We start from the raw sequence: 17,446 nt of genomic DNA, 5'->3' as shown, positions 1-17,446 counted from the left end.
TCACATGGGCTATTTGATAAATGGTGCAAAAAGCACCATTCATATGAAAAACTACAACTGTTACTCATAACATAGATAAAAATGAATTTCAAGAGAGTAGAGCCGTGAATTAAAAAATCAAATTTAAAAAACTGCTGGAGAAAAACGGCAGACCATTTTTATGATTTTTAGAGGTTGGGAGGGATTTCTTAAAACACAAAAGGTAAAGAAAACACAAAGTGAAAAGACAAGCTAGAGAGCAGGATAAGATATCTGCAATGCAAGTAACTGATGAAGAATTAAAACAAGAATAACAACAAAAGGCAAATAACCTGACAGAGCAGTGGACAAAGGCAACAAATGGGCAAATCACAGAAGAGAAACCCCAAACAGCCAATAAGCATATGGAAACACCGAGGCACAAGGGAAATAAAAACAAAAATCAAGATAGGCTTGACATATTGTTTTAAAGGCTGACAAACACTTACAAGCCTGAGAACACCAAGAGGGGGCGAAATGGGGAATTCCAACTCTATCCTGCCAGTGTAAATTAAAATAACCACTTGAGTTGAAGATGCCTATAGTTAAAATGCCACAACTACACTTTTGGGTATACATCCCATGAACATTCTTGGTCATGTACAAGGAAGATAGGTATTATAATAGTAAAACACTTGGAACTCTATGTCCATCAGCAAAATAATGAGTAAATGAATGACAGTATATTTGTCCATTAAATCTGCAGTTAAAATGAACAAGCTAGTGGTACATATACTGTCATGTATATTCTCAATAACTTAAAACATGGCATTTGCTAAAGTTTGGTACTGAATGGTTTAAAAAACAGTTTATGTATGTATGTGTGTGTGTAAGTAACAGTTAATAGCAGCAACAATAAATGAAAAAATAAGTAACAGAACATTCGAGCACTTATTATTCAGAAGGCACACGTCTAACTGCATCTAGATGTGTAAAAACAGTCCTAGGAGACAGATTCTACCACTATTTCTATCTAACACGATTACTCTTTCATTACTATGAGATTCCATTACTCATTCTACAGATGAGGAATTGAAGTGGAAAGAGGTGAAGATGATCTAAAGCTATAAAACCAGTAAATAATAAGAGTGAGATATGAAGCCAGGATTCCTGGCCCAGACTTTATAGCTTAATAACTATGTTAGTTATTATACCATTTTCTATTCTTTTTAGGATGTTGGAAATCCGATATTATTTCTGTAACTTGGAAATAAAAAACACTTATAGAACCTATGACTGTAAAGAAATGAATATACACACAGATTTTTATACGGCTCAAACTGGTTCTAAAGATGCTAAAAGATTCTTTGGAATGTTTTGAAAATAGTGTCGTCCCAACTACTCTAATTTACTAATTTACATGTTTGAGATCTGGTATTTTTCAGATCATTATTTCAGAGCCAAAGATTATTTCTTTTCTAGTCCTAAGATAATATATATTTGGAATCCTACAAAGCTTACATGGAGAAGCACATGATGTAATTCAATCATCTCCTTTTCTCTCATTAGAGGCAAAATTTGATTACTTAGCTTCAGGCCTGAAAATTCATATTAAGAGTTCTTAATAAGCAATTCTATCAAGAAATGTAATAAAATTTGAATTATTCATTTTTTCTGGTCTCCCAATTATAGATTGGTTTTTTAAAAGCCAGTAGCTAATATTTATATTATAATATTATATATAAATTATAATGATATAATAATTAAAATGTAATTTTGTGTAGAATTATTTATACCACAAAATAAAAAAGGAAATGGTATTTTCGGTCATCAAGTATTTATGAGAATTGACTATATGCTAATCACACACTCCTTGTTTCCAGTAAACCTGGAATGTTTCTTAAAAATGTTTTTTCTTCTCAATCTACACATTACCATTCTCAATGCCATCATCTACTAACCTATAGAACATGCTTTGAAAAAATATGAAAAAGATGTTCTTGCGTTGAAAGAGTTCACTATTAGGCGAAAGAGACAAACAGAAGTTATCTATAACGCATAAGTACTTTAATAAAGTAAGCAAGTCACTTAATATTTCCAAGCCTCAAATGAGATAGATGTTTTGTAAGAACTCTAAATTACAGAGGAAACGTGATAAACCATCTCTAAGGTCCTCTCTAGATTAAATGAAACTCACTTTATATAAATTAACTCAAAATTGATCATAGATTTAAATGTGAGACAGAAAGCTATAAAACTTCAGAGAAGTTGCAGACTCACTGAAGAGTTCTTATAAACAACACCAAAAACGCAGTCCCGAAAAGGAAAAAACCTTGGTAAATGGGATTTTGGTAAAATTTAAGACTTCTATTCTCCTATACTTTGTTAAAAGGATGAAAAAGCAAGCTATAGACTAGAATAAACTATTTACAAACTACATTTCCAACAAAGGATTTGTATCTAGAATATATAAAGAACTCTCAAAGCTCAAAAGTAAAAAACAAATCAACTGAAAATGAACAATAGACATGAACAGACATTTTATCACAGAAGATATATGAATGGCACATGAAATGATGTTCAATATTATGAGTCACAAGGGAAATGCAAATTGAAATCATGTTAGATATCACATCATCTGAGAAGAGCTGAATAAAAAATAGTGAACATACCAAATGGTTAGAATGCTGAGAACATACGTCTCTCATACACTGCTGGTAGAATGTAAAATGGTAGAACTTCTAGGGAAAATAGTTGAGTAGTTTCTTAAAAATTCAAATGCATGCTTATCATTTAACCCAACAATCACACTCCTGGGCATTTATCTACATGAAAGGAAAATTTATGTCTGCACAAAAACCTGTACATGAATGTTCGGAGCAGCTTTATTTGTAATAGCAAAAAGCTGGAAACAACTCAATATCCTTCAGTGGATGATTAAAGAAACTGCAGAACATATCTAAAACGGAATACTACTCAGCAATTAAAAACAGTCACTACTGGTACATGAAGCAACTTGGATGGGTCTCAAAGCCAATATGCTAAATGAAAACAGTCAATCTCAAAAGATTATACACCGTACGAATCTATTTGTATAACATTCTTGACAAAATTATAGGGACAGAAAACAAATTAGTGGTTGCCTGGGAATAGGAAAGACTGGTAGGGAGAAAGGAAGCACAAGAAAGATGTGATAAAAACAGTTCTGTATCATTTTGGTGTTTTGTTTTCTTTTTACCACACTGTGGGTCTTCCGGGATCTCAGTTCCCCAACCAGGGATCTGAACTCATGCCCCCTGCAGTGGAAGCACAGAATCCTAACCACTGGACTGCCAGGGAATTTCCACAGTATCTTAACCGAACTAATGGCTATATGAACTTATACATGTGATAAAAATGAAAAGACAATAAAAATACATGTCAGTTCAGTTCAGCTCAGTCGCTCAGTCGTGTCCGAGGCTTTGCGACCCCAAGAATCACAGCACACTAGGCATCCCTGTCCATCACCAACTCCCGGAGTTAACTAAGACTCACGTCCATTAAGTCCGTGATGCCATCCAGCCATCCCATCCTCGGTCGTCCCCTTCTCCTCCTGCCCCCAATCCCTCCCAGCATCAAAGTCTTTTCCAATGAGTCAACTCTTCGCATGAGGTGGCCAAAGTACTAGAGTTTCAGCTACAGCATCATTCCCTCCAAAGAAATCCCAGGGTTGATCTCCTTCAGAATGGACTGGTTGGATCTCCTTGCAGTCCAAGGGACTCTCAAGAGTCTTCTCCAACACCACAGTTCAAAAGCATCAATTCTTCAGCGCTCAGCCTTCTTCACAGTCCAACTCTCACATCCATACATGACCACAGGAAAAACCATAGCCTTGACTAGACGGACCTTAGTCAGCAAAGTAATGTCCCTGCTTTTGAATATGCCATCTAGGTTGGTCATAACTTTTCTTCCAAGGAGTAAGCGCCTTTTAATTTCATGGCTGCAGTCACCATCTGTGGTGATTTTGGAGCCCCCCAAAAATAAAGTCTGACACTGTTTCCACTGTTTCCCCATCTATTTCCCATAAAGTGATGGGACCAGGTGCCATGATCTTCGTTTTCTGAATGTTGAGCTTTAAGCCAACTTTTTCACTCTCCCCTTTTACATTCATCAAGAGGCTTTTTAGCTCCTCTTCACTTTCTGCCATAAGGGTGGTGTCATCTGCATATCTGAGGTTATTGATATTTCTCCCGGCAATCTTGATTCCAGCTTGTGTTTCTTCCAGTCTAGCATTTCTCATGATGTACTCTGCATAGAAGTTAAATAAGCAGGGTGACAATATACAGCCTTGACATACTCCTTTTCCTATTTGGAACCAGTCTGTTGTTCCATGTCCAGTTCTAACTGTTGCTTCCTGACCTGCATACAGATTTCTCAAGAATTAGGTTAGGTGGTCTGGTATCCCCATCTCTTTCACAATTTTCCACAGTTTATTGTGATCCACACAGTCAAAGGCTTTGGCATAGTCAATAAAGCAGAAATAGATGTTTTTCTGGAACTCTCTTGCTCTTTCCATGATCCAGTGGATGTTGGCAACTTGATCTCTGGTTCCTCTGCCTTTTTTAAAACCAGCTTGAACATCAGGAAGTTCATGGTTCACATATTGCTGAAGCCTGGCTTGGAGAATTTTGAGCATTACTTTACTAGCATGTGAGATGAGTGCAACTGTGCGATAGTTTGAGCATTCTTTGGTGTTGCCTTTTTTTGGGATTGGAATGAAAACTGACCTTTTCCAGTCCTGTGGCCACTGCTGAGTTTTCCAAATTTGTTGGCATATTGATTGCAGCACTTTCACAGCATCATCTTTCAGGATTTGAAATAGCTCTACTAGAATTCCATCACCTCCACTAGCTTTGTTCGTAGTGATGCTTTCTAAGGCCCACTTGACTTCACATTCCAGGATGTCTGGCTCTAGATTAGTGATCACATCATCATGATTATCTGGGTCGTGAAGATCTCTTTTGTACAGTTCTTCCGTGTATTCTTGCCACCTATTCTTAATATCTTCTGCTTCTGTTAGGTCCATACCATTTCTGTCCTTTATCGAGCCCATCTTTGCATGAGATGTTCCCTTGGTATCTCTAATTTTCTTGAAGAGATCTCTAGTCTTTCCCATTCTGTTGTCTTCCTCGATTTCTTTGCACTGATCACTGAAGAAGGCTTTCTTATCTCTTCTTGCTATTCTTTGGAACTCTGCATTCAGATGCTTATCTCTTTCCTTTTCTCCTTGACTTTTTGCCTCGCTCCTTGTCACAGCTATTTGTAAGGCCTCCCCAGACAGCCATTTTGCTTTTTTGCATGTCTTTTCCATGGGGATGGTCTTGATCCCTGTCTCCTGTACAATGTCACGAACCTCATTCCATAGTTCATTAGGCACTCTATCTATCAAATCTAGGCCCTTAAATTTATTTCTCACTTCCACTGAATAATCATAAGGGATTTGATTTAGGTCATACCTGAATGGTCTAGCGGTTTTCCCTACTTTCGTCCATTTCAGTCTGAATTTGGTAATAAGGAGTTCATGATCTGAGCCACAGTCAGCTCCTGGTCTTGTTTTTGTTGACTGTATACAGCTTCTCCATCTTTGGCTGCAGAGAATATAATACATGTGCATATACAGACAAAAATGAGTACATGTAAAAACTGATGAAATATGATAAAGGACTACAGAGTATACCTATGATAACTTTCCTTTTTTTTTTTTTTAAGATCACCTGTGCCTTTAAAGAATTTTATTTATTTATTTGGCTGTGCTGGGTCTTCACTGCTGAGTGCAGGCTTTCTCTAGCTGCAGTGAGCTGGGGCTACTCTCTAGTTGCGGTGTGCAGGCTTCTCATTGCAACGGCTTCTCTTGTTGCAGAACACAGACTAGAGCATAGAGGCTTCAGTAGCTGTGGTACATGGGCTTAGCTGTCCCAAAGCATGTGGGACCTTCCTGGATCAGGGATCAAACTGGTGTCCCCTGTACTGGCAGGAGGATTCTTAACCACTTGACACTAGGGAAATCCAATGTCCCAGTTTTGATACTAATGTCTACATAAGATAGCAAGACACCATTCACCCGCCCCCCCGCCCCCGGTGAAACTAGCTATAGTATATAGAATTTCTATACTACTTTAATTTCCTGAGCTGCTGTTGCTGCTAAGTTGCTTCAGTTGTGTCCGACCCTGTGCCACCCCATAGATGGGAGCCCACCAGACTCCCCCGTCCCTGGGATTCTCCAGGCAAGAACACTGGAGTGGGCTGCCATTTCCTTCTCCAATGCATGAAAGTGAAAAGTGAAAGTGAAGTCACTCAGTCATGTCTGACTCTCACCACCCCATGGCCTGCAGCCTACCAGGCTCCTCCATCCATGGGATTTTCCAGGCAAGAGTACTGGAGTGGGTTGCCACTGCCTTCTCCCTGTGAGTCTATAACTATTTTCAAGTTCAGGGATTCCCTGGTGGTCCAGTGGTTAAGAATCCACCTTGTAATGCAAGGGACACCAGTTCAATCCCTGGTCTGGAAGATCCCACATGCCACAGGGCAACTGAGCCAGTGGGCCACAACTAATGAACCCGAGCTCTGGAGCCTGCAAGTTGCAACTATTAAGCCCACGCTCCATGACTACTGAAGCCTACGCACTTTCGAGCCTGTGCCCTGAAACAAGAGAAGCCAGTGCAACAGAGAAGCTCTAAAACCACAACTAGAGAAAGACTGTACACAGCAACAAAGCCCCAGGGCCACCAAAAAGAAATAAAAAATCAAAGCTTAAAAATGCATTATATTCCCATGCTGATGTATGTATAGACATCATACATACAAACACATGTATGCCTTAAGTAAGTCTCAAACTTGCTTAGTCCTCAACTATACAATACCACCTAATCTGATACTGATATGTTACCACGTTAGTAAAACGTCCATTTGTGAGCCCCATCATGAATTATAAAACTGACTTGAATCACCATTTTGCGCTGCTTGCACTGAGTATAAGGCTTTAAGTATATGCTTCTGTCACTCACTAGCTGTAAGTATCTTGTTCTGTGTCTCAGCTAGCACTGATGGACACTCACTACCGGCTGGGCAGTGGTGTAAGTGCTTCGCACACCTAACTTAATCTTCTCAACAATCCCATAAGGCAGGTACTATCATTAGTCATACCATTTTATAATAAATGTGAAGAAAAGAAGACACAGAAGGTTAAGTAGCTCACCAAAGATCACATAGCTACAAAGACAGCACCAAGAGTTAAACCTTGGCATTCTTATCCAGAGCCCTTGAGCTTATTAACCAGTTTGTTCTCTGTAACCTCTCTAAATTTCAGCTTTTCCTCTATAAAATGGTGTTAATATACATAGATGTATTAAGGAGATCAAACCAGTCCAGTCAATCATAAAGGGAATCAACCCTGAATATTCACTGCAAGGACTGATGCCGAAGCTGAAGCCCCAGTACTTTGGCCACCTGATGTGAAGAGCCAACTCACTAGAAAAGACCCCAATGCTGGGAAAGACTGAGGGCAGGAGGAGAAGGAGATGACAGAGGATGAGATGACTGGATGGCATCACAGACTCAATGGAGATAAGTTTGAGCAAATTCCAGGAGATGGTGAAGGACAGAGAAGTCTGGCATGCTGCAGTCCATGGGGTTGCAAAAAGTCGGACACAACTTAGCGACCGAACAACAACAATATAGACAAATAAGAATATGTAAAATAGGATACAGCACCTAGTAAATGACAGCTTCAAAAGAGATCAGGAAAGAGTTACAAATTAATAAAGCTGCAGAAGGCCTATTTGATGGGCACCAGGAACCCTGCTCAATTCCCTGTGCTCAACTACCAAGTGAAAAAGTCAATTGTCAACTGGAATGGTGTTTTTAAAAAGCAAAATAAAACATGCATTAAAATCTAAATCACAATTCTGGGTGAAAGAAACGAGACATAAAAAAGTGGATACTATATGTACATTCATATAAAACTCCAGAAAATGAACACACTAATCCACAGTGACAGAAGCAGATCAGTGGTTGCTTCCGCAGGGAGTCAACTCAGAGGGGTGGACTACAATGGGCACAGGGAAGCTTTTGTAGTGTAGTAGTGTTAGTCGCCTGGAGAATCCCAGGGACAGGCTAGCCTGGTGGGCTGCCCGTCTGTGGAGTTGCACAGAGTCGGACACGACTGAAGCGACCTAGCAGCAGCAGCAGTATTAGTCGCTCAGTTGTGTCGGACTCTTTGCGATACCACGGACTGTGGCCCACCAGGCTCCTCTGTCCATGGGATTCTCCACGCAACAATACTGGAGTGGATTGCCATTCCCTTCTCCAGAAGATCTTCCCAATCCAGGAATCGAACCTGGGTCTCCTGCATTGCAGGCAGATTCTTTAGTGTCTGAGCCACAGGGAAGATCCCTAGGAAGCTTTTGAGGTGATGGAAATGTATGATATCTTGATAGTGATGATGGTTTCACAGATATAAACTTCTGTCAAAACTCAAGCTGAACACTGTTAAATGGGTACAGTTAACAGTATACAAATCATACCTCAACATAATTATGTAAAAACAAAAAATATTAATATTTTTTAAATAAGCAAACTGCCCTGATTATAACTTCATCAAAGTAAAAATTAAATGTTGGCCAACATACTGCCAAGTTGAGAATATATATAAGGAACACAGACTATCAAAGCTCTATAAAGGAGGAAAAAAGAATCTTCAGCTGATCAAATTTTTAAAAGATTCTTACTGAGTACTCCCTAAGCAGCAGTACTTTTATACACTAAATTAAGACCAGGGTATATGAAGTTTTACAAACTGGAAAATAACTTTCTAAAATTAAATTTTTGGTTTCTTCAACAAAGGTGCAAGACACGGAACCTTCTATTCTTTCTTCAAATTCAAATCAACCAAGCCTTTGTGCTCCTATTCTCTTTCTTCTTTGAAATTTCCATTGCTGTTACCATAGGAACCTGCTAGCTGACAAGCCTTCAAACATAGCAACAGCCCAGGCTTAGCAAGGAGTGTGAAAGGGGAACAGAGTCAAAGGCCAAACTTTGACTCATGAGAATCAGAATTCCAATCTTTGTCACTCTACAAAGGGTCTGATAACCATAGAAACTGTATCCTACTGGGTTTGGGAATATTATGACTAAATTTACTAAAAGTAAAACCAAATGTGGAACGGCCTTGAAAATTCAAAAATGGTATTTATTCTATTTTAGATCCAAATTAGAGTAAGAAATTATTTTTTAAAAACTTTTTAGAATAATTTTTTAAGTGATGTAAAATAACACCTTTAAAAGCTTTTTTGTAAGAATAAAATGCTAAAGAGAAAAGGCCTAAAACTTAAAGAATTACTTTATATATTTATATATATATAATCTACATTTGTAAAATACTTTTAGTCCCATAGATTTGCTTTTCTTTTACAAATTTATTTTGTTAACATCTTATGACAGCATATTAAATACTTTCCAATATTAGTTCAGTGAGCTAGTTTGCAGAAATATGACTTTATCACCAGAGTATATTTGTCTTGAGTCAATGGGGAGCTCCTGGAGCAGCCCATAAAATCTGACTTTTCTTCAGGAAGCACTTTTAACATTTCAAGGATCATGAATGGTTGTGCATTATAGTCTGACTCAAAAGATAAAACTTTACAAACCAAATTCATCACAATTAATACTTTAAAATAAGCATTTTAAGGCATTCTTTTAAAGTGATCTAAAATGCAAGAAAATCAATTAAAATTTTAAAAGCTTATTTTTTCTTAAAGTCAGAAATAACTAAATGCAATTAATTCTCCACTACTTATTTTCCACATTTTTCGATTTAGAAGTTTCCTAATTCCTGGCTGGTTTCCCTATCACATGATAGGCTCTTCACCAGGCTGTTGTTTGCTTAGGGAAAACCACTGTAATAATACTAACCTAAATAGAAGATAATAAGTCAGTCTGCTGGGTAATGCATGTATCCTAAAAATATAAGCCATGTGTTTAAAGAATAAATACAATCAAAGGAATTTCATTCCCTCAAATGCCTATCCACAAAATGTTAATCAATGGTACAAAGGGGTATTAAATTATAGTATCCTCTTAAAAACAAAACAACACAAAACCCTGTCTTTCAAGGTCAATTCAAACATCATCTGCAACTGATCCTTTCCACACATAATCCTTTTCTCTTTGAATCCTCTCAGCACTATATGCCTATTTATGGCATTTACCAAGTTCTTCCTTAAGTTTCAGTCATTCAGATAAAAACATATTTAATAAATACTAAGTCTTAGACACTGCAACTGGGAGCTAGACAAAAAAGGACAGCTGGGACTTTTAAAAATGAAGTTTCTGTACTAATTTTACTCTTTTAAAAATACAATGTGTTTCTTACCAAAAAATCAGAAAACACAAACATTAAATGAAAAACACAGAAAACACAATAAATTGTGCTAATTCAAGAACAATCACTGTTGGTCTTGACAAAAATCTTTCCAGATCACTTACTCTACATGAACAAGAATACACTTCTTTTCTTCAAAAAAAACAGGATGATACCATGTATGTTATTTTATTATCTCTTCCCATTTTTTCCTATTAATTAATGTATCAAATTTGGCTTTCCTGGTGGCTCAGTAGTAAAGAATCCACCTGCCAAGCAGGAGATGCTAGTTCAATCCCTGGGTGAGGGAGATTCCCTGGAGGAGGAAATGGCAAACCCACTCCAGTATTCTTGCCTGGGAAATCCCACGGACAGAGAAGCCTGGAGGGATCCGTCAAATACAACCATTAGAATTTGACAGGCAAAGATGGAGATGAGATTACTTAGGCAGAAAGAGAATGAGAGGTCTAGAGATAAGAAAGCTGGTTTGTTTTATTCCTTTACTTTACTATACTACTTACAAGTGTAAACACGTACCGTCGAAAACCTCAAGTCACTTTGACCTTTCCCTGTTCCAAAAAAAAAAGGGCCAAGTAAAACACTGGTGTTCACAGGAAAGTGGTATCTCTGGTACTTCTGTCAGGACTACCATTACTAACCACAACAAACCCACAGCTACTTACAATTCCAGGAGATCACGTGCTTGGGTACAGCTCTACAACCACAACCACAGCTACAACCACCTCTTCCGGAATTCAGTTTATGAAGTTCATTAACTCACTCAAACATTTATTTAGCAATTATGTGTTAGGTACTATGTTACCTGCTGGCCCTACAAAGATGAATAAGGACCTCAATAGCAAGTTCTGCTTTCAAAAGCAAATGTCCTGCAGTAGGACCTGAACTAAAAAATGAGGACAAGTTCATACCCAATACAATGGCTATTATTCCAAAACAAAAACCCAGAAAATAACTAGTGTTGGTGAGGATATAGAGATACTGGAACCCTTGTGCATCGCTGGCAAAAAAGTAAAATGGAGCAGCTGCTATACAAAACAGTTTGGAGGTTCCTCAAAAAATTAAACAGAATTATCATGCTATCCCCAAATTTCACTTCTGAGAATAACCAAAAAAAAATTTAAAGCAAAGACTGGAACAAATATTTATACATCTGTACTCATAGTAGCTATGTTCATAATAGCCAAAAAATGGAAGGAACTCAAGTGTCTCATGAATGAATGATTAAACTAAACATTGGGCATAAATATATAATGAAATATTATTCAGTCTTAAAAAGGAAGGAAATTCTGACACTTGTTACGACATGGATGAATCTTGAAGACATTGTACAAAGTGAAATAAGCCAATCACAAAAGGACAAATATTTCATGATTTCACTTAAATGAGGTCCTGGAGTAGTCAAATTCAGAGACAAAGAAAAAAAGTAGAATGCTGGTTGCCCAAAGGTTGGGGGGAGGGGAGAACAGGGAATTATTGTTTAATAGGTACAGTGTTTCAGCTTCAGAAGCTGAAAAAGTAAGGGAGAGTGGTAATGACATACCAAGGGGACTGTACTTGATGCCACTGAACTGCATGCTTGAAAATGACTGGAACGGGGGAATTCCTTGGTGGTCTCATGGTGAGGACTCTGAACTTCCACTGCCGGGGACTGGACTGAATCCCTGGTTGAGGAATTAAGACCCCACAAGCTGCATGGTATGCCAAAAAACAAACAAGAAAAGATTCAAATGGTAAATTTTATGTTACAGATATTTTGTGTACATGCATGCTAAGTCACTTCAATCATGTCCAACTCTTTGCAACACTATGGATTATAGCCTGTCACACTCCTCTGTCCACTGGATTCTCCAGGCAAGAAAATTGGATTAGGAAGCCATGCCCTCCTCCAGGGGATCTCCCCGACCCTAAGATCGAACCCACATCTCCTGCATTGGCAGGCGGTTTCTTTACCACTAGTGCAACATGTATGCTTTGCCACAATTTAAAAAAAAATTCTGAGGAATATTATCTATAAGTGCTACTATGAAATAGCCAGGATATATTGTTAAGTAAAAAAAAACAACATAGAGAAAACAAACAGTATGACACTATATCAAAAGAGCGTGAAAGAATATATAGCTATACACAGATATTATATAGACATTTTCTAAAATTACTATAACTTTTAGTGGAAGGATAAACAAAAAGCTTTAAAAAAACAACTACCCTCAAGGGAAGGAAAGAATAAGGTTAGTATTCAGCTGGTAAAGAATCCACCTGCAGACTCCAGTTCAATTCCTGGGTTGGGAAGATCCCTTGGAGAAAGGATAGGCTATCCACTCCAGTATTCATGGCCTTCCCTGGTGGCTCAGATGGTAAAGAATTTGCCTGAAATTCGGGAGACCTGAGTTTGATCCCCGGGTTGGGAAGATCCCCTGAGGGAGGGCATGACTACCCACTGCAGTATTCTTGCCTGGAGAATCACCACAGACACAGGAGCCTAACAGGCTACAGTCCACTGGGTCTCAAAGAGTCAGACACAAATGAGTGACTAAGCACAAACACAGTCCAGAAACGAGACTCCTCTGAATGTACCTTGTCGTATATATCAAGTTTTTAAACATGATTATACAATAAATTTAAACCAAAAAAAATTTTAAGTCGTTCCTCAAAATCAAAATGAAAAACAAACCTAAACTGTGTATTGAGTTAAACCAAACAGAGGAGTGCTTAACTCTAAAACACAGCAATCTGACTGCACATCCTTGGTGAAATACATCCTAAGGGCATAAGAAATACAAAGAAACCTTATAGTGCTTTCAGTAATGATATTGATATTATTCTGAAATTATGTAATGTCTGTATATCATAAGGTTTCGGTATGAGAAGAAACAAACATTCTAAAAAATAAAACTCTCCAATATTATTTAATTACAAGTTATCAGTATAAACTCATGCTGAACTTTCTTTTTCTAAAAAAGTATTTCCTAGCTCCATCTTTGAAGAGACCTATAAATTACTAACCTAGTATCAATAAGCATAGCACCCAGATAGCAGTCTGTAAAAATAAATGAAAATTCCTTCCAACTAAAAGGAACCAGCACTCACAAAAGAAAGTGCTAATTCAAGTTCTGGGGCAGAATTTTACGAAATGAGGTTGGATCATACCAGAAAGCAAGGAAGCTATCAGAAACCACTAGGGTAGTATCAAAAACACTTAGGCGCTATCCTGAAGAGGTGCTCACTACCAAAAACAGAACAGACTGAGCCACAACAAAATAATAACTGCAGTGGACTGAAACACATCAAATATGGTAAAAATCCATGACTTCATAATGATACTTGAAAGGAGAATGATGATATTTGAAAGGAGAAAGATCTCATTAGTCACTTTTGAAAGATTCTTATGAATCAATTTATTATCCTAAAAACTAACAAAGGAGAACAGTTGCATATTTACTGTCTTTTTTATATACACTGAACATAAGAGTAACTCAAGAGTCCAATACTCAAAATGAGGAAGTTTCTGTTTATAAAGTATTCTAGATGAGAAATGAAGAATGACAGAATATCACCATTTTACAAACCCCTAATAAAATTCTTGACCTAGGAAAACATCGATGGCTGCTAAAATTATAGAGAGTAACAAGCAGATATCACAGTGCCTTGGAACTATTTTTTCAAAACAAAAACAGACAGAGGAACATGATCAAAAACACCATAGGGATGCAAACAGCAAAATAAAGTCTGAGACAATCTGCAGGGTAAGTGTGTTACACGAAAAAAGGAAGATGGGAAACGGAAGGAGAAACTATAATTAAGAGGCATATCAGTTCAGTTCAGTCACTCAGTCGTGTCTAACTTTTTGCAACCCCAAGAACCGCAGCATGCCAGGCCTTGCTGTTCATCAACAACTCCCGGAGTCTACCCAAATCCATGTCCATCAAGTCGATGATGTCATCCAACCATCTCATCCTATGGTCCCCTTCTCCTCCTGTCCTCAATCTTTCCCAGCATCAGGGTCTTTTCCAATGAGTCAGCTCTTCACATCAGGTGGCCACAGTAATGGAGTTTCAACTCCAACATTAGTCTGTCCAATGAACACCCAGGACTGATCTCCTTTAGGATGGACTGGTTGGATGTCCTTGCAGTCCAAGGGACTCTCAAGAACCTTCTCCAACACCACAGTTCAAAAGCATCAATTCTTCAGCACTTAGCTTACTTTATAGGCTAACTCTCACATCTATACATGACCACTGGAAAAACCATAGCCTTGACTAGACGGACCTTTGTTGGCAAAGTAATGTGTCTGCTTTTAAATATGCTGTCTAGGTTGGTCATAACTTTCCTTCAAAGGAGTAAGCGTCTTTTACTTTCATGGCTGCAACCACCATCTGCAGTGATTCTGGAGCCCCTAAAAATAAAGTCAGCCACTGTTTCCACCATGTCCCCATCTATCTGCCATGAAGTGATGGGACCGGATGCCATGATCTTAGTTTTCTACATGTTGAGCTTTAAGCCAACTTTTTCACTCTCCTCTTTCACTTTCATCAACAGGCTCTTTAATTCTTCTTCACTTTCTGCCATAATGGTGGTATCATCCGCATATTTGAGGTTATTGGTATTTCTCCTGGCAATCTTGATTCCAGCTTGTGCTTCCTCCAGCCCAGCGTTTCTCATGATGTACCCTGCATAGAAGTTAAATAAGCAGGGTGACAATATACAGCCTTGACGTACTCCTTTTCCTATTTGGAACCACTCCATTGTTCCATGTCCAGTTCTTCCTGGCCTGCATACAGGTTTCTCAAGAGGCAGGTCAGGTGGTCTGGTATTCCCATCCCTTTCAGAATTTTCCACAGTTTATTGTGATCCACACACTCAAAGGCTTTGGCATAGTCAATAAAGCAGAAATAGATATTTTTCTGGAACTCACTTGCTTTTTCCATGATCCAGCGGATGTTGGCAATTTGATCTCTGGTTCTTCTGCCTTGTCTAAAACCAGCTTGAACATCTGGAAGTTCTCGGTCCACGTATTGCTGAAGCCTGGCTTGGAGATTTTTTAGCATTACTTAATCGCCAACATCCGCTGGATCAATGAAAAAGCAAGAGAGTTCCAGAAAAACATCTATTCCTGCTTTACTGACTATGCCAAAGCCTTTGACTGTGTCGACCACAATAAATTGTGGAAAATTCTGAAAGAGATGGGAATACCAGATCACCTGACCTGTCTCTTGAGAAACCTATATGCAAGTCAGGAAGCAACAATTAGAAATGGATATGGAAAAACAGACTGGTTCCAAACAGGAAAAGGAATATGTCAAGGCTGTATATTGTCACCCTGCTTATTTAACTTCTATGCAGAGAACATCATGAGAATCGCTGGGCTGGAAGAAACACAAGCTGCAATCAAAATTGCCGGGAGAAATATCAACAACCTCACATATGCAGATGACACCACCCTTATGGCAAAAAGTGAAGAACTAAAAAGCCTCTTGATGAAAGTGAAAGAGGAGAGTAAAAAGGTTGGCTTAAAGCTCAACATGTAGAAAACTAAGATCATGGCATCCGGCCCCATCACTTCATGGCAGTAGACAGGGACACAGTGGAAATAGTGTCAGACTTTTGTGTGTGTGTGTGTGGCTCCAAAATCACTGCAGATGGTGACTGCAGCCATGAAATTTAAAACCGCGTACTCCTTGGAAGGAAAGTTATGACTAACCTAGATAGCATACTGAAAAGCAGAAACATTACTTTGCCAACAAAGGTGCATCTATTCAAGGCCATGGTTTTTCCAGTGGTCATGTATGGATGTGAGAGTCGGACTGTGAAGAAAGCGGAGCGCTGAAGAATTGATGCTTTTGAACCGTGGTGTTGGAGAAGACTCTTGAGAGCCCCTTGGACTGCAAGGAGATCCAACCAATCCATCCTAAATGAGATCAGTCCCAGGTGTTCAATGGAGGGACTGATGCTGAAGCTGAAACTCCAATATTTTGGCCACCTCATGCGAAGAGTTGACTCATTGGAAAAGACTCTGATGCTGGGAGGGATTGGAGGCAGGAGGGGAAGGGGACGACAGAGGATGAGATGGCTGGATGGCATCACCGACTCGATGAACATGAATTTGAGTGAACTCTGGGAGGTGGTGATGGACAGAGAGGCCTGACATGCTACAATTCATGGGGTCACAAAGAGTCAGAAACGACTGAGCGACGCGACTGGACTGAACTGAACTGAACTAGAGTGTGAGATGAGTGCAATTGTGCGGTAATTTGAGGATTCTTTGCCATTGTCTTTCTTTGGGATTGGAATGAAAACTGAGCTTTTCTGGTCCTGTGGCCACTGCTGAGTGTTCCATATTTGCTGGCATATTGAGTGCCACACTTTCACAGTGTCATCTTTCAGGATCTGAAATAGCTCCACTGGAATTCCATCACCTCAACTACCTTTGTTCGTAGTGATGCTTCCTAAGGCCCACTTGACTTCACATTCCAGGATGCCTGGCTCTAGGTGAGTGATCACACCATCGTGATTATCTGGGTCATGAAGATCTTTTTTGGACAGTTCTGTGTATTCTTGCCACCTCTTCTTAATATCCTCTGCTTCTGTTAGGTCCATACCATTTCTGTCCTTTATTGAGCCCGTCTTTGCATGAAATGTTCCCTTAGTATCTCTAATTTTCTTGAAGAGATCTCTAGTCTTTCCCATCCTATTGTTTTCCTCTATCTCTTTGCACTGATCGCTGAAGAAGGCTTTCTTACCTCTCCTTGCTATTATTTGGAACTCTGCATTCACATGGGTATATCTTTCCTTTTCTCCCGTGCTTTTCACTTCCCATCTTTTCACAGCTATTTGTAAGGCCTCCTTAGACAGTCATTTTGCTTTTTGGCATTTCTTTTTCGTGGGGATAGTCTTGATTCCTGTCTCCTATACAACGTCAATTGTACACTGGAGACAACTGTACTGTATCGTGTACTTGGCAATTGAGACAGTTCAAAATGGTGCGTGAAACTCAGGAATGAGCAATCTTGTTTCTATCAAAAGCCACAATATTCAGGGAAAAGACAGACATCAAGTTAAGAACTTAAAGGCACG

The sequence above is a fragment of the Capra hircus genome, chromosome 27 (genome assembly GCF_001704415.2).
Source record: "Capra hircus breed San Clemente chromosome 27, ASM170441v1, whole genome shotgun sequence".
Classification (NCBI taxonomy): Eukaryota; Metazoa; Chordata; class Mammalia; order Artiodactyla; family Bovidae; genus Capra; species Capra hircus.
Note: the sequence above shows the minus strand (reverse complement) of the source record.